A 24,859-nucleotide genomic window follows, 5' to 3' on the forward strand; every position below is an offset into this window, starting at 1 on the left:
CAGGGTGACGCCTCCTGCAATAAGGGCACCGAGGTATGGATGGCCCCATCTGACTGAAACTCCTATTTACTTGCGAACTCGAAGCCATGGAGTTCTGTCCCGAGAACTGTGGGGGCGTACTGTATGCTGGCTGGAACGAATACCTGTTACCCTGCCGCTGAGAAAACTCACTCTGAAATCCCCCTGAGTACCCGGCCGATCTGGCTCTCTTAGGCCGGCTCCCGTCATGGCCCCTATCAGGCCGACGTTCCCTACGCCGGTCCTCCATGCCCTGGGCGTGCGCCTGCACCCGGGCAATATGCATCCCTAGTTGAGAAGCCACCGCCAGGAAACCATCGATCAAATAAGGGTCTAGCCCCATCACATACCGGTGCACCCTATCGGCCATCTCGGCTACTATAGCGGGTGCATACCTAGCCAACGAGTCGAACTCTAGGCTATACTCTCGAACACTCCTACCGTTCTGTTTCAGATGCAAGAATCGATCAACCCTGGCTCTCCGTAGCTCTGGAGGTAGAAAATGATCAAGAAAGGCCTTAGTAAACTCGGCCCATACTGCTGGGGCAGCATCGTCACCCTTGGATGGCTGTCAGGACTCATACCAGTTCGCCGCTACCTCATATAACCGATACGAGGCCAATTCAACGGACTCAGTCGGCGACGCCTTAATCAACCGTATCGTGCTCTCCATCTTTCTAATAAACTCCTGGGGGTCCTCTTCGGGTTTTGTCCCGGAGAATTCTGGAGGATTACATGTCAAGAACTCACGAGCCCTGGAGCTTTCGTATCTGTCCGCACGACCACCCCCAAACCCATGCCTGTGAACCTGCTCTGTCATCAGTGTGGTCAATAACTGAACCGCATCTCGCATGGCCCTGTCCTCCGCCCCTGACTGGGGGGCTGGAGGTACAGGTACTGGTGCTGCTGGAGCTGGCGGTGGAGCCACCCCCTGTGCTGTAGCTGTGGCTGCTCCAAATCCCTCCGGTACTGGTGGCGTAACAGAACTAGCCGTCGAAGGCACAACATTTGGCTCAATCTGGGCACGAGCCCTAGTAGTCACCTGAGCTCGGCTGGCCTCACCTGTCGCTGTAGACTTGCCCTTCTGGGCGGCTGTTGCCTTCTTCGGAGGCATCGCTGAAAACATAACAAATCGTCAGGAGGGGATCATCCTACTAATACAGTTCTATCGCACGATCTAAGATCCAAAGAAGGGTAACATCCTAGATGTCCTGTAGCCTCCTGTTTATAGATGTGGTGCACAACACACCGATAAACAAGACTCTACTAGACACGGCCTGTAGACATTCCGAGGACTAACCGCTCTGATACCACTTTTGTCACGACCCAACCCCGTGGGCCGTGACTAGTACCCGATCTGGGCACCCAAACACATATATCCAATGCTATCTCAACTGTTATCAAACACATTCAAGTATAAAGCAGAAGCCGTCAAGGCTATATTTCAAATTTAGATAATTTCCAGAAAATTTTTGGCAGAGTTTCCTTTGTTTTACAGACTATCCAAAATAACCCTGCGCACAGAAAATACCAACAAAGGCCACACCGGCCAACAAAGCAACATATAAACATACGCGGACCGGCCGCCGCGGCGAATGGGGTCGCCCCAAACACAACATATACACACATCCGTACAGAAAGACCCTAACCCACAAACATATCTACAGACCTCTAACAGACTTACAGAGTCATATGACGGGACAGGGCCCCGCCGTACCCGGAGTTGCCATACATACAGAATATACAGAAGATAGAAGGTATATACCAAAAGTACACGCTCCGGACCAAAGGAGCTCTTCAAAATAGCAGTATCTGAGCCCTAGACTGGCGGCGTATCTTCAGGTGCGTCTGTACCTGCGGGCATGTAGCGCAGCCCCCGAAGAACCGGGGGTCAGTACGAAAAATGTACCGAGTATGTAAAGCAGAAACATAACAAACATATTCATAGCATGAACCGGAAGCACAGAAGTATAACAGTCAGAACCATAAATCAAACGGACGGACAGAATTATGGTCCAGACGGACGGGCAGAATCACAATCCATACGGACAGGCAGAATCAGAATCCATATCAGACAGACAAAATCAGAATCCAATCAGACAGACAGAATCATAATAGGGCACAGGAACGTGGTCGCCACTCCTGCCTCTGGCGCCACAACATATCATATTTCAGAAGCTTTCATATCTTCGAACATCTCCGTCACATAACACATCATATCATAACCACGGTAACTCCGGGGACAGATCACACGCCGGGAAACCGGACACATCATACTTCGTAACATATACACGGTAAACGGGAACGACAAGGGACTCGGCGGCCCATCCGCACGATATAAACCGGCCCGGGATCCGGTGAAAGGAAGCATTGAGACATCCATGAACAGATTAATGAGAATCCACATACATACAGATCGTTATACCGACTCAATCAAACTGAAGTAGGCCAAATGGCGAGTCAAATCAGGGTATTCAGATAGCGTTCATAATATGCGCCTATATCCTGCTTGGGAAGGCACGACGGATTATTACCAGAATTAGATTTTCAGATGTCAAAGCCATTTTGTAAAATTTATATAAAAAGTAGTCATATCATGATCAGAATAATAGTCCAGATGTTGTCTAAGAAAGTCGGACAGAAACAAAGTAGTTAAAGTTATACAGAAAGTATCGGGCCCACCTCGGGCCAACCCGAGGAGACGTACGTAAATTACAGATAGTAGACCTTATGAGGTCGTCCATAATCATTTGGAAGTATTCCGACTCCGTTTAGGAAGGTTGCATACTTAAAGCTCACTTTGAAGACAAGTTATAAGGAAAATGATTCAATCTCACTGAAGGAATTGGGGCGGATTTCCATCTCGAATTCCGAGGAACGAAGTCGTATCTAAGGCTCGCGGCCGAGCCTATTATGTTCAAAACATGCCTAAGAATGAAGGGGTAAGCTTTACATACCTCGATTGCGCCTTATGCTCGCTTAGCTTCACTTCCAATTTAGTCCAAAATCTACAAATGGTCATGTTTACCAATTGTCAAATTCAAGCCTTTAAGAATCCAAATTTTATTACTTGCCTACCGAAATTTCGGCAGCATTTTCCCTATACATATAGCCTCCCCGAGATTCAACTCGGCTCAACACAACCAACAACAACCTAACAACAACATCAACAACATCAACAATTTTCATAATTCACAATATACGCAATTAGTCTACTTTACGACATAATGCAATAATCCTCATTTCGACTTCACACTTCCAAATCAATACCAACATATGCCGTAAAACAGCCCGCACATTATTTTCCAAATTTTCCCAACCAACCAATTCGTGATATAACTATTTAATAATTTCGCAAAGAGGTCAAAATTAGCACTAACAACATCAATAACAACATCCTCCACATTCTACAAGTTAAATACATTTGTTTTCATCCAAAATTTTCTTCAAACCCCATTCTACAATTCAGCCATACCAACAAACTAATTTATCACGTTATTTCTTCGTTCTAATCCGTTAAATCTTTAAATAAACTTGTTAACAATAAAAAAAAGCCTTATTCATACCTTAAGTGCACAGCCACCACGTCCACCCTCTTATTTTTAGTTGATTTTTAGCTCAAATCGAAGGCAACGCGAGAACACTTTTCTCTTCAGGGGCTTCGGGATTCGGGGCTCCGATTTTGGTCAAAAATTTATTTTTTTTCTCTAGGCTCTCCTCTCTCCTTTTCTCTAGAGTTTTCCAGGTTTCTTGATCTGAAAATGAGGGAGAGAAACTGATTTGTTTCTATTAAAAGCGTGGGTAATGGGCCTGACCCGAATTGGAATCGGGTTGGGCCCATTTCACTGCCCAGCTTGACCTTTTGACCGTAAAACGTCCATATCTCCTTGTACCGACGTCGCCTGGGAGCCCACGACCTACCGTTGGAAAGATATTTCAATTATCTACAACTTTTATTTCTGGGCGGTTTCCCAAATTCCAAACTTATAATTCCGTTGTTGCCCCACCAAGTCAGGTCATCCGAAAACGTTTTCTTAAAAATATTCGTTTGGAGGGCTTCCACTTTGATTTGGCCCCAGGGCCCTTCACGGGTTGTGTTTAACTTTACATATACGATTCATATAACGTTTCACATGTCCCAAAAAAATCTTGATGTGTGGGCCCCACCTCAGCTTACAAATAATTCGACGTTCGAAAATGCAAGATATAACACCATTAAAGGTGGGTTTTATATTCATTTCATGTTATGGATTGAGGAAGAAAGTAGAATATGGAGTTCAAATATGGAAATAGTGGTATTCTTGAATAGTGACTTGACTTGAATGATAGTTCTTGACATGTTATGGGTATAATCTTGTTATGAATGATATTGAGGATGTTAAAGAAGCATTATATGTGAATGAATACGACTTTGGGTGATAACTATGGTCATGGATGATTTTGATAGGGAATGTTGAGGATTGAATAATGTCTACCTTGATGAAGTTATTGATTATGATATTGTGAATGTTATTATTGACGTTTGGGAGTTGTTATATTATATGGGGAAAGTGGTAGAAATAAAGGAAGTGCTGCCCAATTTTCGTTAGCCCTTAGTCGCCTTAGCTTAACTCGAAGCATGTTCCGGTTATCTAATCTTGGTACGAATTCTTTTGGATGTAGAATCGTGAACTGGGAAGGAAGCGTTTAGTCGGCAAAGTAAGAAAGACGTAAAGGTATGTAAGGCTAGTCCCTCTCTTTCAAAGGCATGACTCTTATTATTTGATTCCTTTCCTATATTGCCATGATTTTCTTATATCCCAAATGATAAAAGTTAGAGATTCTTGAGAGCTTCTTATGAACTAGAGATGAGATATGTTCTATGAAAATGATGATGATAATGATGCTATGATGAGCTTGATATTCTTATTCTTATGATTCCATGGATGTCATTTCTTATTGATACCTCACCTCATGATATTAGTTCCTTCAAGGTGAGACGCAGCGACGAGAGTCTTTCCATAATGTAATTGAAGGTTCCCGACCATGCGTCACTCCGATAGAGTTACAGTTTTTACTTGAGCTCTCATGCATGCTTTAGACTATGTATATGTAAGATTACACCGTGCCTATCTGTCCGGGCAGTCACCACTACGACAGGCGTAGTGGGCAGCTATGATGATGATTACCCCATGTCTATATGGCATGGGCAGACACCACTAGTGGGTGGCTTGAGATGTTTACCCCGGACGCGGGAGGCCCAGACGCGGGCTAATGATGATCACACTATAACTACATGGACGGGCATTTTATATATATATATATATATATGCATACATGATAAGATATTGTTTAATATGAAAGTTAGCATGCATGATTCCGCCTTAAGAGGCAACCAGTTACAGGTTATCTTTTCATCTCATGTTTTCCTACTTCTTGATTATGTTGACATACATGCCTTACATACTCAGTACATTGTTCGTACTGACGTCCCTTTCTTTATGGACGCTGTGTTCATGCCCACAGGTAGACAGGGAGACGGTGCAGACGCTTAGGAGCTTGTAAAGAGAGTTTGCAGGATCACTCCACTACTCCGGAGTTGCCATTCCTTGGTATATTCTTTTCTGTACATATTGGGGCATGACGGGGTCCTGTCCCGCGCTCATGATTTCTGTACTTCAGTTAGAGGCTCGTAGATACTTACGTGTGGGTTGTAGATGCTATGTGACCCCTTCATTGTAGATTCTGTACATCATTTTTGTAGCCTTATGGGCCTATGCTTATACGTGTTTTGAGAGATGTTTGGAGATTGTTTCATGATAAGTTTGTGTTGAGAATGATATATGCCCAGGTTTAGTATGATAGTCAGCAAGATAAGTGGTGCTCGATAGTCAGCTCCGGGTACCCGTCATGGCCACTAGCTGGGTCGTGACAAAAGTGGTATCAGAGCAGTTCCGTCCTAGGGTGTGTCTACGAGCCGGGTCAAGTAGAGTCTTGTTTATGGGTATGAAGCGCGCCACACTTATAAACAAGTGGCTGCGGGGCATTTAGGAATAATGACCATCTTTCTTCTTTATAGATCGTGCGATAGATCTATGTTATAAGATTTTCTTTTTTCCTAATTGTGTGTTATGGTTTCAGCGATGCCGCTAAAGAGGAAAGTAATGGCCGCCTAGAAGGGCAAGACCGCGACAGGAAGGCGGGTTGAACAGGAGTTTCCGGCAAATATAGACGAGGGTGAGTCCCGCAATGAGGCTCCATCTCATACCTCTCACACTTCGCCTGTTTCGGAGGAGCATGAAGGGGCTTCAGCTCCAACTCTAGTGCCTCCAGTCCCTTCACCGGGTGCTTCGAGTCAGCAGATGACCGAGGCTATTCAGTTGTTGACACAGCTAGTTGCCACCCAGGCTCAATGGTAGAGTACGGGTTTGAGTGATAGAGCCACTAGTGCCAGAGTCCGTGATTTTATGAGTTTGAACCCGCCAGAATTTTTCGAGTCAATGCCGGATGAAGACCCGCAGGGTTTTGTAGAGGAGATGTTGAGGACACTGAGGATTATACATGCTTTTGATACTGAGTCAGTGGAGTTAGTGTCCTATAGACTGCGGGATGTTGCCGTTCTATGGTATAATAATTGGATAGCTTCAAATAAGGAAAATGCACCTTCCTCGGTTTGGCAGGAATTCGTAGATGCTTTTATCCGTCACTATTTGCCACCCTAGGTTCGAAGAGCCCGAGCTGACATGTTCTTGAATGTAAAGCAAGAGGATATGGGTGCTCGGGAGTATAGTCTTCACTTCAATTCATTGGCCCGGTATGCTCCGACTACGGTGGCCGACATGGGAGACCGAGTACATCAATTTGTGAGTGGCTTAGGGCCATATTTGATCAAGGATTGCTTGACAACTTCACTACAGGAAGGGATGGATATCTCTCGTATTCAAGCTCATGCTCAGAATTAAGAAGAGCAGCAACAACCACAAATGGGTGAGCGCGATGTTGATAGAGGGAAGAGCAAGAGGGCCAGATCTGCTGGTGCTAGTAGAGAGTATAGAGGGGGGCCAGTGGCAACAGTATTCCAGATATTCGGGCCAGTCCGCGACTAGTGCAGCTCCTCGATTTGCTGGTAGGATATTTGACAACCCCATTTATTCTGGTTCGGGTCAGAGTTCAAGGGTCTCGGGTCCTCAGTTTAGAGGTGATTCTGGTCAGTGAAGACCACCGATACCGCGATACAGCCAGTGCGGTAGATTACATTCAGGTTAGTGTTGCCGAGGCTCCGACGCTCATTATGACTGTGGTCAGACTGGGCACATGATGCGTGATTGTCCCTCGATGGGTAGTAGAGTTAGGGCCCAGCCTACAGGATCAGCAGTCGGCTCTTCTTCATCTGTGCACCCCGTAGGCAGACTCCCCAGGTTTCAGCAGGCCGTGGTAGGGGAAGAGGGGTAGCACCCAGTTCAGGTGGCCCCTAGCCCCGTATTTATGCTTTAGCTCGATGATAGAATCTTGAGTCCTCCCCTGATGTGGTTACAGGTATACTATCCTTATTCTCCCATAATGTTTATGCATTGATTGATCCAGGTTCTACCTTATCGTATATTACTCCGTATATTGCTGATCGTATTGGGGTGAAAACCGAGCCAATTAAACCTTTTGAGGTATCTACTCCGGTTGGTGATCCAGTAATAACTAGATAAGTATACAAAAATTGTGTGGTTGTGGTATGTGATCGCCAGACCACGGCTGATTTGATTGAGCTAGAAATGTTAGATTTTGATGTGATTATGGGCATGGATTGGTTGGCCTCTTTTTATGCTAATGTAGATTGTAGAACGAAAATTGTTCGGTTCAAATTTCCGGGCGAAACATTGCTTGAATGGAAGGGTAACACAGCATCCCCTAGAGGTAGGTTTATTTCCTTAAGGCAAGAAAGATGATCGCTAAAGGCTATATATATCATCTAGTCCGAGTTCATGACATCGAAGCACAGCCGCCGACTTTTCAATCTGTCCCGGTAGTAAATGAGTTTCCAGATGAATTTCCAGGTCTTCCACCAGAACGGGAAATTGATTTTACCATTGATGTGTTGTCGGACACCGAGCCTATATCTATACCTCCTTACAGAATGGCTCCTGCAGAACTGAAAGAGCTAAAGGCACAATTGAAGAATTTTCTTAAGAAGGGATTTATTAGGCCTAGTTCATCACCATGGAGAGCACCTGTCTTGTTTATAAGAAAGAAAGACAGCTCCCTACGAATGTGCACTGATTATAGACAGTTAAACAAGGTAATAATCAAGAATAAATATCCACTCATGAGAATCGATGATTTCTTTGATCAATTGTAAGGTGCCAAGTGGTTTTCAAAGATTGATCTGAGATTGGGGTATCATCAAGTGAGAGTCAAGGAAGAAGACATTCCGAAAACGGCTTTCAGAACTAGATACGGTCATTATGAATTTCGGTGATGTCATTTGGGTAGACTAACGCTCTAGCAGTGTTTATGAAGTTGATGAATAATATATTCAGGCCTTTCCTGGATCTATTTGTGATCGTGTTCATTGATGACATTTTGGTATATTCTTGATCAGAGGAAGAGCATGCAGACCATCTACGTACTGTCCTTGGAATTATTCGGACTCGAGAGTTATATGCAAAATTTTCAAACTGTGAGTTTTGGCTAAATTTCGTGACTTTTCTAGGCCATATTATCTCAGCTGACGGCATTTGGGTTGATACTCAAAAGAACGAGGCTGTGCAGACTTGGCCAAGGCCTACGATACCTACGGAGGTCCGTAGCTTTGTTATATCCCGTATTTTATACGTTCGGATATTCCAAGGTAGTCGTAACGAAGTTAAGGGAATGACCATTTTCCAAATGTATTTCAATGAACAAGTGGGTTATAAATATTATTCACAACATTAGTATTATGGAAATATTAAGAAAGGTTGAGGGCGAAAAAAAAAGAGAAATTCGCAAAATAGAACCATGGTGATATTATGGAAAGCTAGGGGTAAAATGGGAATTTCACAAAAGTCTTGAAAGTTCATAAAATTTCCATGTTGGTTGTGTGGCATAAGTATATGCCCACATTGCTTTGGGGGCTTAAGTGTACCAAGGAAAACATTTGGTCTTCTTTGACCAAATAAAACAATTCAAGAAAAGAAAAGAAAAAGAAGAAGAAAATTCTAGAAAAGGAAAGGAAAAAAAAATAATTAAATTAAATTAATTAGTCTTCTTTTAAGAAGACTCTAGAGAATAAAAGAAGGGGGGGACATGTGAAAATTTTATGATTGGAAGGGACTAAAATATAAATATGGAAAGATGACTAGTTCATCCTTATTTAAGAATTGGAGAAGAAAGAAAAAAAGACAAAACAAAAGAAAGAAGCAAGAGATGAGAGGGGGTTTCGGCCATGGCTCTTAAAAATGAGCCATGGGAAGTTGATGGAGAAAAATCTTTTTCTTCTTGCATTTAGAGTGATTGAGAGGTCCTCGTCAACGTGGAGAAGTTGTTAGAACAAGAGAACCGCTCGTTGTTGCGTTTTAGCAAGCAAGCCGAGTGGAAAAAGGGTGAAGAAGGAGGTGAGGTTTAACCTTCTCTTTTATGTGTTATGAATGGTTTATGTATGTTATTGAATGTAGAAGTGATGGGAATTCATGAAATATTGCATGTACAAGTTGGGCCGTGTGTTGTGTGAAATGTGTAGGAGTAATGAATTAAGTGTATTCAACATGATTATGTAGTGTTGTAATGTATAAAAAAAAAATGAATGAAAATCATGGAGTGGGTGTGTTGTGGTGTTGGCCGAATGAGGTGTTGATTGTATAGAAAAGATGAAATGATTTTTATTTAGTAGTTTGATAGTTGTGTTGTGAATTCCATAATGCAAAATGGATGAGAAATATGGAACACATGTATATGGTGGAAGTCGTGTGTTGTGTTGTGTGTTGTGTGGTCTAAGTTGGCCGTGTGTGTGAATTGTGTTATATGGAAATGAATGAATGAATTTTATGTAGCATGTTGTTGTTGTAACATGTAGAGATGGAAGAAATTGTATGAAAATATGTAAGGAGTCATTGTGGTCGAGAATGGTGTTGTTTGGTAAGTTAAGGTGAATTGATGTAATTTGATATTCTAGTTGTCGCCGTTATGAATTATGTGATATTGAATGAAGGGTGTCGTCGAAGTTAAGGTATACGAACGATAAGTAAATGTATGGTTGGGATTGAAGTTGAAGGTTTCGAATGAAATAGTATATTGATTAAGTTGTTGGAATATGGTGTGAATTAAATTGAATTGAATTGAATGTTGGAATATTGCTAGCATAATTGTTAGTATTGTTGTTGATTTGGCCGGGTTAAATTCCCGGATTGTTGTTGTTGATTTGGAGCCGAGCCATATTCTCGGGGTTGTATGTTTACAGGGGAGATGCTGCCGAAATTCCGGCAGAATATAAGTAAATGTGTTTGAAAGGTTAAAGCAAGTATATGATAATGGAACTAATGAAGGGATGAACTTTCTTGCATGTAGACAAACAAGTTGGATGCACAAGCGTAACTAGTTGGTCGCAGCACAGGTATGTAAGGCTTACCCTTTTTTTCTTTGGCATGTCCTAGAGCCAAGTAAGGTATAATGTGATATGCTGCCTTGGGGTAACTCTGTTTTGTGATTCTGAGTCTGATTATGATTCTAATTCACTTCTTGACCTGAGTTTGTGATCCTAGTTCATCCCCTGATATAAGTATTTGATATAAGTATTTTGATATAAGTATTCTGGTACAAGTATTCTGATATCCGCATTTTGACATAAGTATTCTGATGTAAGTATTTTGATATAAGTATTTTGATGTCAGTCCTTGATATAAGTATTTCGATACGAGTATTTTGATATAAGTACTCCGATGTAAGTTTGCTGATATAAGCATTCTGATATGAGTATCCTGATATGAGAATTCTGAAATCAGTATTCTGATATGAGCGTTCTGATATGTTTATTCTGGTTCGAGAACTTCTGTAAGATTTAACGTCCCTAACTTCCGTGTACGATCTCGGATTGCTCTGAAATGTTCGAAGAGGTTTCTGTATCAAGATGTCCATAATTTTCTTATACGTAAGTGTGGTTCCAAAATCTCTATTTGATCTGATTCGTAAGGACATCCGAAGGTGCCTGATATGACTATGACTCTGATTCCCCGAAAAAGGCTTCTGAAACGCGTATAAAGCGTTCTGTACTTCGAACGCACGTAACTTTCTCATACTACGTCGGATTGACCTGAAATCTGTTCCGAGCCCCCAGGTATCGGTAAGTATACTGGTCTGTCGAGTCTTGATTCCTATGCAAGTGGTTTCTCACGACTCTGCTCGTGCATGACTCAATGTATCCTTCACTGCGTCCCGGGCCAGGTTCTGTTATGTCCTCGTGTGTCCGCTACGAAATGATTCACTACGTCCCGGGCCAGGTTCTGTTATTGTGCGCATTCCTCTGCATTTTTCACCGCGTCCCTCATAGGTGGGCCGGGCTCTGTTATATGGTTTGATGATATGATGATATGGGGTGGTGGCCAGGATGACATATGATCTGTCTGTTCACCGCGTCCCATACTAGAGGGCCGGGCTCTGTTACCGCACCCCTTACTGGAGGGTCGGGTTCTGATATATGCATATATGATACATGAATTTGATATATGATGATTCTGTTTACCGCGTCCCTTATCACAAGGCCGGGTTCTGTTATACGCATATGTGACATACGATTCTGAGTATTTTGTATGTTCTGACATCATCTGAGTAATCTGTATGTTCTGTATTCCGTCCGATATATGACATTATCTGAGTAATCTGTACGTTCTGTATTCCGTCTGATATATGACATCATCTGAGTAATCTGTACGTTCTGTGTACCGTCCGATATATGACATCATCTGAGTATTCAGTACGTTCTGTACTCCGTCTGACGTATGACCTTATCTGTGCGTTCTGTACGTGCCACACTCCTTCTGACATCTGGTATCGGTATGTGCGATCTGTGTCTGGAAAGTAAGTATGTCGGCATTCTGTATGCTCTGTATGATTTTGTTATGCTTTGTATGATTTGTACGGTCTGTAGGATCTGTATTGGTCGGTATGGTCTGTGTCGGTCTGTATGGTCGGTATTGGTCTGTATGAACTGTGTCTGAGAAGCAAGTAATTTGGTAATCTGGATAACATGCGTACTCTTGGTACTGTTTGTTTCGATTATAGTTCTGCTTTCTGTATTCTATGCCTTACATACTCAGTACATATTCCGTACTGACCCCTGTTCCTTGGGGGCTGCGTTTCATGCCGCGCAGGTACTCCAGACGAGATAAGGACCCTATAAAAGATATTTCAGCAGTGGTGGCGAACTCCATTTACTCCTGGAGGACTGCCAAGTCAGGGTATGGTATATGTGTTATGGTTTTTGTATGGTATTAGAGACTTTGCAGACAGCGTCGTGGGTATAGTATGTCAGTCTGTAAGCGGCTCCGTCAGCCGATATGTCGGTCTGTGTTATGTATTGAATTTTGTATGACTATAGATTTGTTCGCTTGGAAGCTTCGAGAAAGAACATTTTTGAAAGAAAGAAAAAAAAATTTACTATGTATTTTATCTGATTTGATTTAAAAGTTTGACGTAACATTATGTGCAGCAAGAGTCTGAGGGTTCGCTCGACCCTAAGTAAGGGTCAGGTGCCCATCACACCCTATTAAGGTCGGGGTGTGACAAGCTTTTTGGGATTAGCAGGCTATTATAGAAGATTTGTGGAAGGGTTCTCTTCTATTTCGGCACTATTAATGAAGCTAACTTAAAAATCAGTAAAATTTCAGTGGACTGATGATTGTGAGCGCAATTTTCAGGAATTAAAAGATAGATTGACTTAAGCTCCAGTCCTGACACTTCCAGAAGGACCAGATGGGTATGTTGTTTATTGTAATGCCTTTGGTGTCGGATTGGGCTGTGTGTTGATGCAGCACTGTAAAGTCATTGCCTATGCTTCCAGGCAGTTGAGGAAACATGAGAAGAATTATCCGACCCATGATCTTGAATTGGCGGCGGTTATTCATGCGCTAAAAATGTGGAGACATTACTTGTACGGCGTACATATTGATATTTATACAGACCACAATAGTCTCCAATATATTTTCAAGCAGATGGAGTTAAATCTGCGACAGAGGCGGTGGTTAAAATTATTTAAAGATTATGATGTGAGTATTTTATATCATCCCGGGAAAGCGAATGTGGTGGCCGATGTACTCAGCCGCAAATCAATGGGTAATTTATGTGATATCTAGCCGGAGAAGAGAGAATTAGTCCATGAGCTCTATCAGCTAGCTAGCCTAGGAGTTCGTCTAATTGATTCAAGTGACGCAGGAGTTGGTATTCACAACCCAGCTGTTTCATCCTTAGATATGAAGGTGAAAGAGCGCCAACATAAAGATCCCAGTTGAGTCACTATAGCGATACATTTTTTGAGGAAAAGAAGTCACCATTTGATGTTTCTGCAGATGGAGTCCTCAAATATAGCGGCAGGCTATGAGTGCCAGATGTGACAGGACTGCGTCGTTAGATTCTGGAAGAAGCTCATTACTCCCGTTATTCTATTCACCCGGGAGCGACAAAGATGTAGCATGATCTTAAGTCAACATATTGGTGGAATGGAATGAAGAGAGATATAGCAGAATTTGTAGCTCAGTGTCCAAATTTCCAACAAGTGAAAACTGAGCATCAAAAGCCAAGAGGATTGTTACAAGCCATGGAAATTCCAACCTGGAAATGGGAAGTGGTCAACATGGATTTCGTTGTAGATTTGCCTCGTTCCCGACGCAAGTATGACTCCATATGGGTGATTACTGACAGACTCACGAAATCAACTCATTTTCTTCCAGTCAAAACCACATATTCAGCAGAAGATTATGCAAGGTTATATCTTAAGGAGATAGTGCGACTTCATAGTATCCTGGTATCTATTATCACAGATAGAGAAGCACAATTTACAGCTAAATTCTGGAAGTCTTTTCAAGAAGGTTTGGGAACTCAAGTGAGACTCAGCACAACATTTCATTCACAAATTGATAGGTAAGCCGAACGCACTATTCAGACCTTAGAAGATATGTTGCGGGCATGTATATTAGATTTCAAAGGAAATTAGGATGAACATTTGCCACTTATCGAATTTTTCTATAATAATAGTTATCACTCTAGTATCCAGATGGATCTGTATGAAGCTCTGTATAGAATGAGATGTAGGTCACTAATTGGATGGTTTGAGGTCAGGGAGACATAATTGATAGGTCTAGAATTGATTCAGCAAGCGGTGGAAAAGATCAAGCTTATCAGAGACCGATTGTTGACAGGCCAAAGTCGCCAAAAATCTTATGCAGACAATCGCCGACGAAACCTGGAATTTCAAATCACTGATTGGGTGTTCTTGAAAGTGTCGCCCATGAAAGGTGTAATGAGATTCGGCTAGAAGGGCAAGATTAGTCCCCGATATATTGGACCTTATAATATTGTCCGCAAACTGGGCCAAGTATCTTATGAGCTGCACTTACCTTTAGAACTTGAGCCAGTTCATCCGGTTTTCCGTGTGTCGATGCTCCGCAAATATGTTGGGGATCCATCTAGAATCGTGCCCGTGGACGATGTTCATGTTACCGAAAGGTTGGCTTATAAAGAGGTACCTGTTGCCATACTAGATAGACAAGTGCGGAGACTCAGAAACAAAGAGGTAGCTTCTGTTAAGGTCTTATGGAGAAATAATAACCGAGAGGAAATGACTTGGGAAGCGGAAGAAGACATGAAGTCCAAATATCCGCAATTGTTTCCACCCCCGGAAGAGATTCAAGATGAGACGCTATTATCATAAGGTATGTAATGCTTTCTTTTTAATGGTTTTGGCCGTGTGTGACCATATTTTCTTGCCATTTGCTGTAGCCCTGTGAGGTGATGTTATTGTGGGTTGTTGTGACAGGATGGTAGTGCCATATTACAGGGGAAACTCTGGCGAAATTTCTGTAGAATTCCCGAGAACTTAACATTCGAGGACGAATGTTTTTAAGGCGAGGAAAGTGTTACACCTCGAAAAATTTCATGTCGTTGTGCGGTAAATAGACTAATGCAGGGTAAGATGCATATGATGTCCCTAAAAGTAAGAGGTGTTACTTAACGATTATAATTAAGATTCCAAAGACATTGGGGGCAAGAGAAGAAAGTTCGTTGAGGGAGGCAAAGTGTAAGTCGTGTTTTGGAAGGGTTTGGCAAAGTACCGAGCTAAGGTTAATTTAGTAATGTCTCGAGGAGAAGCTATAAGGCTCCTTATATGGTTAGTGAAGTATTAAACAAGTGTTAAAAAGGTTCCATAAGGATTGGAAGTTAAACAGAACAACGGGAGCAATTTCGGGAATTGTGAGCTATACGACCACTTATACGGCCCGTATAACTGAAACGGTTCGTATAAGGGACCGTATAACCTGTCCAGAGAGGGGTCTTTCACTGGAGATATTATACGGCCACTTATACGGACCGTATAAGTTATACAGGCCGTATAAGGGTCCGTATAATCCTCATCGGGCAACATTTAATTTTTATAAAAAGAGAACCCCAAGTCCTATTTTTCATCTCATTCATTCTCCATACCTCTCAAGAGATCTAGAACATTCCATACACCATACCAACATAAATTCAAGGGGAAGCAAAGATCAAACACCAATAGTCAAAGAAATCAAGTGTTTGGATGTTCCTTAGGGTTGCTAGGAGCCAAGCATATATTTGGAATTGAAGTTGGGTTTCTCTCCAAGTAAACTATTGTCATCTAAAGCTCATTCCTACACCATTAAAGGTGGGTTTTATATTCATTTCATGTTATTAAGAGTATTGAATGGTTGAATAACTTGGATTGAGGAAGAAAGTAGAATATGGAGTTCAAATATGGAAATAGTGGTATTCTTGAATAGTGACTTGACTTGAATGATAGTTCTTGACATGTTATGGGTATAATCTTGTTAGGAATGATATTAAGGATGTTAAAGAAGCATTATATCAGAATGAATACGACGTTGGGTGATACCTATGGTTATGGATGATTTTAATAGGGAATGTTGAGGATTGAATAATGTCTAGCTTGATAATGTTATTGATTATGATATTGTGAATGTTATTATTGACGTTTGGGAGTTGTTATATTATATGGTGAAAGTGGTAGAAACAAAGGAAGTGTTGTCCAATATTTGTTAGCCCTTAGTCGCCTTAGCTTAGCTCCAAGTATGTTCCGGTTGTCTAATCTTGGTACGAATTCTTTTGGATGTAAAATCGTGAACTTGGAAGGAAGCGTTTAGTCGGCAAAGTTAGAGAGACGTAAAGGTATGTAAGGCTAGTCCCTCTCTTTCAAGGGCATGACTCTTATTATTTGATTCCTTTCCTATATTCCCTTGATTTTCTTACATCCCAAAAGATAAAAGTTAGAGATTCTTGAGAGCTTCTTATGAACTAGAGATGAGATATATTCTATGATAATGATGCTATGATGAGCTTGATATTCTTATTCTTATGATTCCATTGATTTCATTTGTTATTGATACCTCACGTCATGATATTAGTTACTTCAAGGTGAGACGTAGCGATGAGAGTCATTCCATAATGTAATCGGAGGTTCTCGACCTTGCGTCACTCCGATAGAGTTACAGCTTTTACTTGAGTTCTCATACATGCTTTAGACTATGTATATGTAAAATTACACCGTGTCTATCTGGCCGGGAAGTCACCACTACGACAGGCATAGTGGGAAGCTATAACGATGATTACAGCATGTCTATATGGCATGGGCAGACACCACTAGTGGGCGGCTTGAGATGTTTACCCCGGATGTGAGAGGCCCGAACGCGGGCTAATGATGATCACATCGTACCTCTATGGACGGGCAGTTCATATATATATATATATATATATACGCATACATGATAAGATGTTATTTAATATGAAAGTTAGCATGCATGATTCCGCCTTAAGAGGCAACCAGTTACAGGTTATCTCTTCATCTCAGGTTTTCCTACTTCTTGATTATGTTGACATACATGCCTTACATACTCAGTACATTGCTCGTATTGGCGTCCCTTTCTTTATGGACGCTGTGTTCATGCCCACAGGTAGACAGGGAGATGGTGCAGACGCTTAGGAGCTTGTAAAGCGAGTTTGCAAGATCACTCCACTACTCCGGAGTTGCCATTCCTTGGTATATTCTCTTGTGTACATATTGGGGCATGGTGGGGTCCTGTCCCGCCCTCATGATTTCAGTACTTCAGCAAGAGTGTCACGACCCAGCCCTGTGGGCCATGACTAGTGCCCGAGCTGGACACACCTACATGTACCTGTTAGACATAATCAGACTGACACTATAGACAACATTGGGGTCGGCATAGACCAAAAGGTTCTCAACGTCACCTATCAAGATAATTTGCCCCCTGCGGAGTCTCAACCGATCACAACGAAATCAAATATGCAAGCCGACGAGGCTGCCACTATATATCATTATATTACGCAAGCTGACAAGGCTGCCACTACATGTCAACATACTACGCAAGCCGACAAGGCTGCCACTACGTATCGATAGCATATGCAAGCCGGCAAGGCTGCCACAACAACAGAAGCATCCACAACAACTATACAGACACAGCTGGTCATAATCTATATACAACCCACACACATGTCTACAGACCTCTAAGAGTACTAACAGTAAATATGACGGGACAGGGCCACATCGTACCCCTGGACAACCATATATAAATACATCAGAAGATCAGTACCAAAAGTCTAGAGTCCGGAACAACGGAGCTCTCCAAGACAGCTGGAAATCCTAAGCTGGGGGATCACCGAATCAAGCGTCTGTACCTGCGGGCATGAAACGCAGCCCCCCTCCGAAGAAAAGGGGGTCAATACGGAATATGTACTGAGTATATAAAGCATAAGAACATCAAGTATAGATGAATCATAAAAACAAGTCTCAATAAATGAATGCATCTGTGGTTAACATATGGGAATATCTGCGTAACTCCATATGACTGAAACTGACTCTACGGCGTATGATAGGCATAGATTATAATATAACTGATAGTGTTGTGGAACGTACAACCCGATCCATGTATAATATAATAGTGCCGAGGAACGTACGGCCCGATCCATAAATGTAATATGTTAGTGCCGAGGAACGTACGACCCGATCCATAAATATAATATGTTAGTGCCGAGGAACGTACGGCCCGATCCATAAATATAATATGTTAGTGCCGAGGAACGTATGGCCCGATCCATATATAATATAATATGTATAAATGCATGTAGAACTCGGAAAAGGATACTCTGAACCCCTCTGGTGACATAAGAAGCTAATATGAAGAGTCCCTGGGAGTTATGGACATAAAACATAGGAGGCCAACGATACAAATATCTCTACACTCTCTAAGAATAGAGTCTTTGGATCTTGCTTGCTCACTGTGTTCGTTCATATGATAAGGATCATGCCAAAAAGAAAGAAAGGATAACTTTGCATACCTGTTAGAGGTTATTCGTAATCACGTTCGCTTCACCGCCCCTTAGCCTATTTAATATAACAGTAACGCTATCGTTAGTAAACTATACTTCCTAGCTCATAAATCTGTAATCAATCGCCTATAGGACTCATCCTTTAACCTATACTTTCTTGATTAGGGTTTTCATTAGTTAAGGGCTTAACGGAAATCGGGCAGCATTTCCCCTATATATGCGCCTAACCCGAACTTCCAATTATCCTCCTGTTATCACAGAAATACCAACAATGACAGTGATAGAGATACGCATATAAAATCCTTACAATTCAGCCCATAAACAATTCTAACAATCCAACAACCCTTCTTAATCCTTTTTAACCCACAATTTCATATAACAACAATTTCATACAATTTATTACTTCCAATTTCATCCAATCAAATTTTAATCCTTCCATTACGACACTATTAATACAACTACACCACAAAATAAGAAAATCTTACCTAAATTTTCTTGGAGGAATTTCTACACTTAATTGCTCCAATTTCACAATTTCATCTTCCTCAATCCAATATCCAATGTTGCTGTCACCTCCTTGAACTTGTAATTCACTTGAAACTTGATCAAAATATTCAACAAGACAAAATTTTCCCCATCACCATGGCTGGCCGAGAGCAGCCATGGAAATTATATATTTTTTTCTCTAACTTTGATTTTTTTGCAAAATGAAATCAATGTTGAATTGTTCATTAGCCATTTGTATATATATGGTTCTTCATGTATTGCCACGTCCACCCCCCTCTAATAACTCACCAAATTATTTTCTTGAATTGTCATAATTTATTTATTATTTTTTTTTAATTTCGGGTGGGGCCCACAATTAAAAATTTAATTAATTAATTTTAATTAATCACTAATTCTTACTTAATAATCTAATCACAATTAATTAGTCCCTAATCTCAAATAATATTTCTACACTACATAAAATTTATAAACAATTTGTGTACTAATTAAAATTGAAAATTAAAAGTTCCTATTTCATATCGAAAATAATCTTATCTTTAACTTAAGTCGATTAGCTTGCGAATAACTCGACGTATAAAAATACGGGACATAACATCTTTCCCCCCTTTAGAACATTCGTCCTCGAATGTTGAATTGGTCTTGTAAGGTCTTATAAAAGTTTCGGGGAGGTCTTCCTTATCACTATAACATATAGTTTCATCGATTAATCAATATAATCAAGTGAGGAGTTTAAGTTACCTGTAGGTGTAGGGAACAAGTAAGGATACTTATTCTTCATCCCCTCTTCGGCTTCCCAAGTCATCTCTTCTCTATTGTTGTTTCACCATAATACTTTGACGGAAGCCACATCCTTGGTACGCAATCTCCTGACCTGCCGATCAAGTATGGCTATAGGTTGCTCCTCATAGGACAACTCCTCCGTCACCTGGACATCATCCACGGGAAATACTCTGGAAGGGTCGCCTATACATTTGCGAAGCATTGACACGTGAAAGACTGGATTTACTGCTTCGAAATTGGACGGTAGGTCCAACTCGTAGGCAACCCGGCCTACCCTACGGATAATCTGATAAGGCCCAATGTACCTCGGGCTTAGCTTCCCTTTCTTGCCGAATCTCATGACACCCTTCATGGGTGGCACCTTCAAGAACACCCAATCACCAACCTGAAACTCTAAGTGTCGACGTCGATTATCTGCATATGATTTCTGTCGACTCTGGGCTGCCAGTAACCTCTCCTGAATAAGCTTCACTTTATCAACAGCCTGCTGAACCATGTCTGGGCCTATTAATTTAGTCTCACCAATATCAAACCAGCCAATAGGTGACCTGCACTTCCTTCCATACAAGGCCTCATACGGTGCCATCTGAATACTCGAATGGTAGCTATTATTATAAGCAAACTCGATAAGTGGCAAATGATCATCCCAGCTACCTCTGAAATCAATAATACAGGCCCGTAACATATCTTGTAGTGTCTGAATAGTACGCTCGGCCTGTCCGTCAGTCTGAGGGTGGAATGCTGTGCTAAGACTCACTTGTGTCCCCAATCCCTCCTGGAAGGATCTCTAGAAGTTAGCTGTAAACTGGGCTCCTCTGTCGGAGATAATAGCTGTGGAAACCCCGTGCAGTATCACTATCTCCTTGAGGTATAACCTAGCATAGTCCTCAGCTGAATAAGTAGTCCTAACTGGAAGAAAGTGGGCTGATTTTGTCAGCCTATCAACGATAACCCAAATAGAGTCATATCTTCGCGGAGTGCGAGGTAAACCTGTGACGAAGTCCATATTAATTACCTCCCATTTCCAAGTCGGAATCTCTATCTCCTGTAATAATCCACCGGGCTTCTGTTGCTCGACCTTAACCTGTTGACAATTTGGGCACTGAGCAACAAACTCCGCTATATCTTTTTTCATGTCGTCCCACCAATACAAACATCTGAGGTCATGATACATCTTTGTTGACCCTGGATGAACAGAATAACGGGCATAGTGTGCCTCTCCCATAACCTGTTGTCGTAACCCTGCAACCTCAGGTACACATAATCTGCCTCTGTATCATAGCACACCGTCAGGTGCAACTTCAAATGGGTCTCCTCCTTTTGAAGAGCTGCATCTCTATAATGTACAAGAATAGGGTCCTCGCACTGGTGTCTCTTTACCTCTTCTATGATAGAGGATTCAGTAACTCCTCGAACAGAAACTCCGCCATCATCAGAATCAGCCAAACGGACTCAAAAATTAGCTAACTGGAAAATCTCATGGACTATCTCCTTCCGTTCTGGTTGTACATCTATCAAGCTACCCATAGATTTACAGCTGAGTGCATCTGCTACAACATTTGCTTTCCCTGGGTGGTATAGAATGTCAACATCATAGTCCTTCAGCAACTCTAGCCATCTCCTCTGCCGCAAATTTAGCTCTTTCTGCTTAAAGATATATTGGAGACTCTTATGATCCGTATAAATATCAACATGCATGCCGTATAAATAATGTCTCCATATCTTCAAGGCATGAATTACTGCTGCTAACTCTAGATCTTGAGTGGGATAATTTCTTTCGTGCTTTCTGAGCTGTCGGGAGGCATAGGCTATAACTCTGCCATGCTGCATCAACACACAACCTAGCCCAACGCCTGAGGCATCACAATAAATAACATAGCCATCTGACCCCTTAGGAAGTGTTAGAACTGGAGCCATGGTCAACTTATCCTTCAGCAATTGGAAGCTTCGCTCACAAGCATCGGTCCACTGGAACATAGCTGCCTTCTGTGTTAGCCTTGTTAAAGGCACCGAAATCGAGGCAAATTTCTCTACGAACCTCCTGTAATACCCTGCTAGTCCCAGAAAACTACGTACCTAGGTAGGCGTCGTAGGTCTAGGCCAAGTCTTCATCGCCTCAATCTTCTGTGAGTCTACCCGAATGCCATCAGCCCCTATAACATGCCCCAAGAATGCTACTGAAGTCAGCCAGAATTCACACTTAGAAAATTTAGCATACAGCTTCTGGCGCTGGAGCACTCTAAGCACCGCCCTCAGATGGTCCGCATGCTCCTCTTCTGATCGTGAGTAGACCAGAATATCATCGATAAACACAATTGCAAACATATCTAGGAACGGCTTGATTATTCGGTTCATCAAATCCATAAATACTGCTGGAGCATTGGTCAGCCCAAAAGAGATCACTCTAAACTCATAATGCCCGTATCGGGTCCTGAATGCAGTCTTCGGAATATCTGCCTCCTTTACCCGCACCTGGTGATAGCCTGACGCAAGTCTATCTTCGAGAAGCACTTAGCACCCTGCAACTGGTCAAATAGATCATCAATTCTGGGGAGGGGATATCTATTATTTATCGTCACTTTATTCAGCTGCCTGTAATCGATGCACATCCGCAGCGACCCATCTTTCTTTCTCACAAATAGTACCGATGCTCCCCAAGGTGATGTACTGGGCCTGATGAAGCCCTTTTCTAATAAATCTCTCAGTTGCTCCTTCAACTCTTTCAGTTCTGCAGGTGCCATCCTATAAGGAGGAATAGATATGGGCTGAGTATCTGGCAGCACATCTATAGTAAACTCTATCTCCCGCTCAGGAGGAAGGCCTGAAAGTTCATCTGGGAATACATCTGGGAATTCGCTGGCACTGACTGAAGAGTCGGCGCCTCTGCCTTCAGGTCATGCACCCGAACCAGATGATAAATATAACCCTTTCTGACCATTTTCTTTGCCTTGAGGTATGAAATAAACTTACCCCTCGGCGATGCTGTATTTCCCATCCACTCTATAATTGGCTCTCCTGGGAATTGAAAACGAACTACCTTTTCTCTACAATCAACGTTGGCATAACAAGAAGCTAGACAATCCATTCCCATAATAACATCGAACTAAGTCATATTTAACTCTATCAGATCTGGTTTGGTGCAACGACTACATATAATTACCGAACAATCTTTATACTTGCCTTGCTATAACAGAATCTCCTATTGGTGTAGCTACCTCAAATAGTTTTATCAATTCAGGTTTTATCCCAATTCTACTAGCAACAAAGGGAAAAATATACGATAAGGTGGAGCCTGGATCTATCAATGCATATACGTCTCGAGAGAAAATCTATAGTATACCTGTGACCACATTTGGTGATGCCTCCTGATCCTGTCTACTAGCCAAAGCATATATGCGGTTCGAAGGACCGCTAGAACTGGAAGCTCCGCCACTCCCTCTACCACGGCCTGCTGGTGTCTGAATATCCTGCCCCATAGGGCGCATAGCCACAGAAGAAGATGAACCAGCGATCGACCTAGTAGGCTGAGCCATACCACCTGAACCGCCCTTATACAGACACTCTCTCATAATATGGCCTTGACGGCCGTAAGAAAAACAAGCACCTGCAGCACGATGACATTCCCCAAGATGATGCCTACCACACCGAGAACACCGAGGCAAAGGTGGCCTCGACTGACTCAACCCCCTGTTCAACTGCGAACCCGAAGTCTTGGAGCTCTGATCGGCTCCTGAATACCCCCTGCTCAACTATCAAACCTTCTACCTGTGAACTGTGGTGGGGGTGCACTCTGTGCGGGCTGGGAAGGATATCTGATATGCTGCTGAGGCTGTCTACCTCAAAACTCACCCGGATAGTCAGCCGATCTAGCCCTCTTATGCCGACCCCTGTCATGATCTCTATCTAGCTACCCTCCTCTGTGTCGATCCTCCACCCCCTATGCATATGCCTGTATCCGAGCAATATCCATACCTGGCTGAAGAGCCACTGCCATACAGCCATCAATCAAGTAATGGTCCAATCCCCTCACAAAGCAATGCACTCTATCAGCCATATCAGCTACAATAGTAGGTGCATATCTAGCCAACGAGTCAAACTCAAGGCTATACTCTCGAACACTATTGCCTCTCTGCCTCAACTGTAAGAATCTCTCAACTCTAGCTCACCGCATCTCTGGAGGCAGGAAGTGGCCAAGAAAGGACTCTGTAAACTTATCCCATACCGCTGGAGGAGCACCCTCGCCCCTAGATAGCTCCCACGATTCATACCAATTAACAGCTATGTCACGCAGCCGATACGAAGCTAACTCAACAGACTCAGTCTCAGAAGGCTTGATTATCCTCAACGTATGCTGCATCTGCCGAATAAACTCCTGCGGATCATCCTCAGGCTTTGACCCGAAAAACTCTGGAGGGTTACAACTTAAGAAGTCACGGGCTCTCACACTGTCATGTATATCCGCCTGATCAACCCCTAGTCCATGCCGGCGAGCCTGTCCTGCCACTAATCTGGTGAGCAACTGAACTGTATCTCTCATGGCTCTATCGTCCGCCCCTGGCTGAGGAGCTGGAGGCTTAGGTGTTGGAACCTCGAGAACTGGCGATGGAGCTGCCCCCTGACCTGGAGCTGTCGCTGCCCTGGGTTCCTCTGGAAGTGGCGGTGTAGCAGAACTCGCCGACTAGAACACAATCACAGGCATAAGCTGGTTCACGGGCCCTAGTAACTTTCCGAGTCTGGCTCGTATCCCCTGCTACCGGTTTGCCCTTCTGGCAGCTGTCGCTTTCTTTGGAGGCATAGCTGTAAACATAGTAGTCTGTTAGAAAGGGATTATCCTGATAATATAGCTCTATCGCACGATCTAGGATAAGAAGGAAAGATAACATCCTAAATGTCCTGTAGCTTCCTATTTATAGATGTGGTGCATAACACACTGATAAACGAGACTCTACTAGACACGGTCTGTAGACACTCTGAGGATGAACATACTACGTAAGCCGACAAGGCTGCCCCTACGTAT

The sequence above is a fragment of the Lycium barbarum genome, chromosome 11 (assembly GCF_019175385.1).
Source record: "Lycium barbarum isolate Lr01 chromosome 11, ASM1917538v2, whole genome shotgun sequence".
NCBI lineage: Eukaryota > Viridiplantae > Streptophyta > Magnoliopsida > Solanales > Solanaceae > Lycium > Lycium barbarum.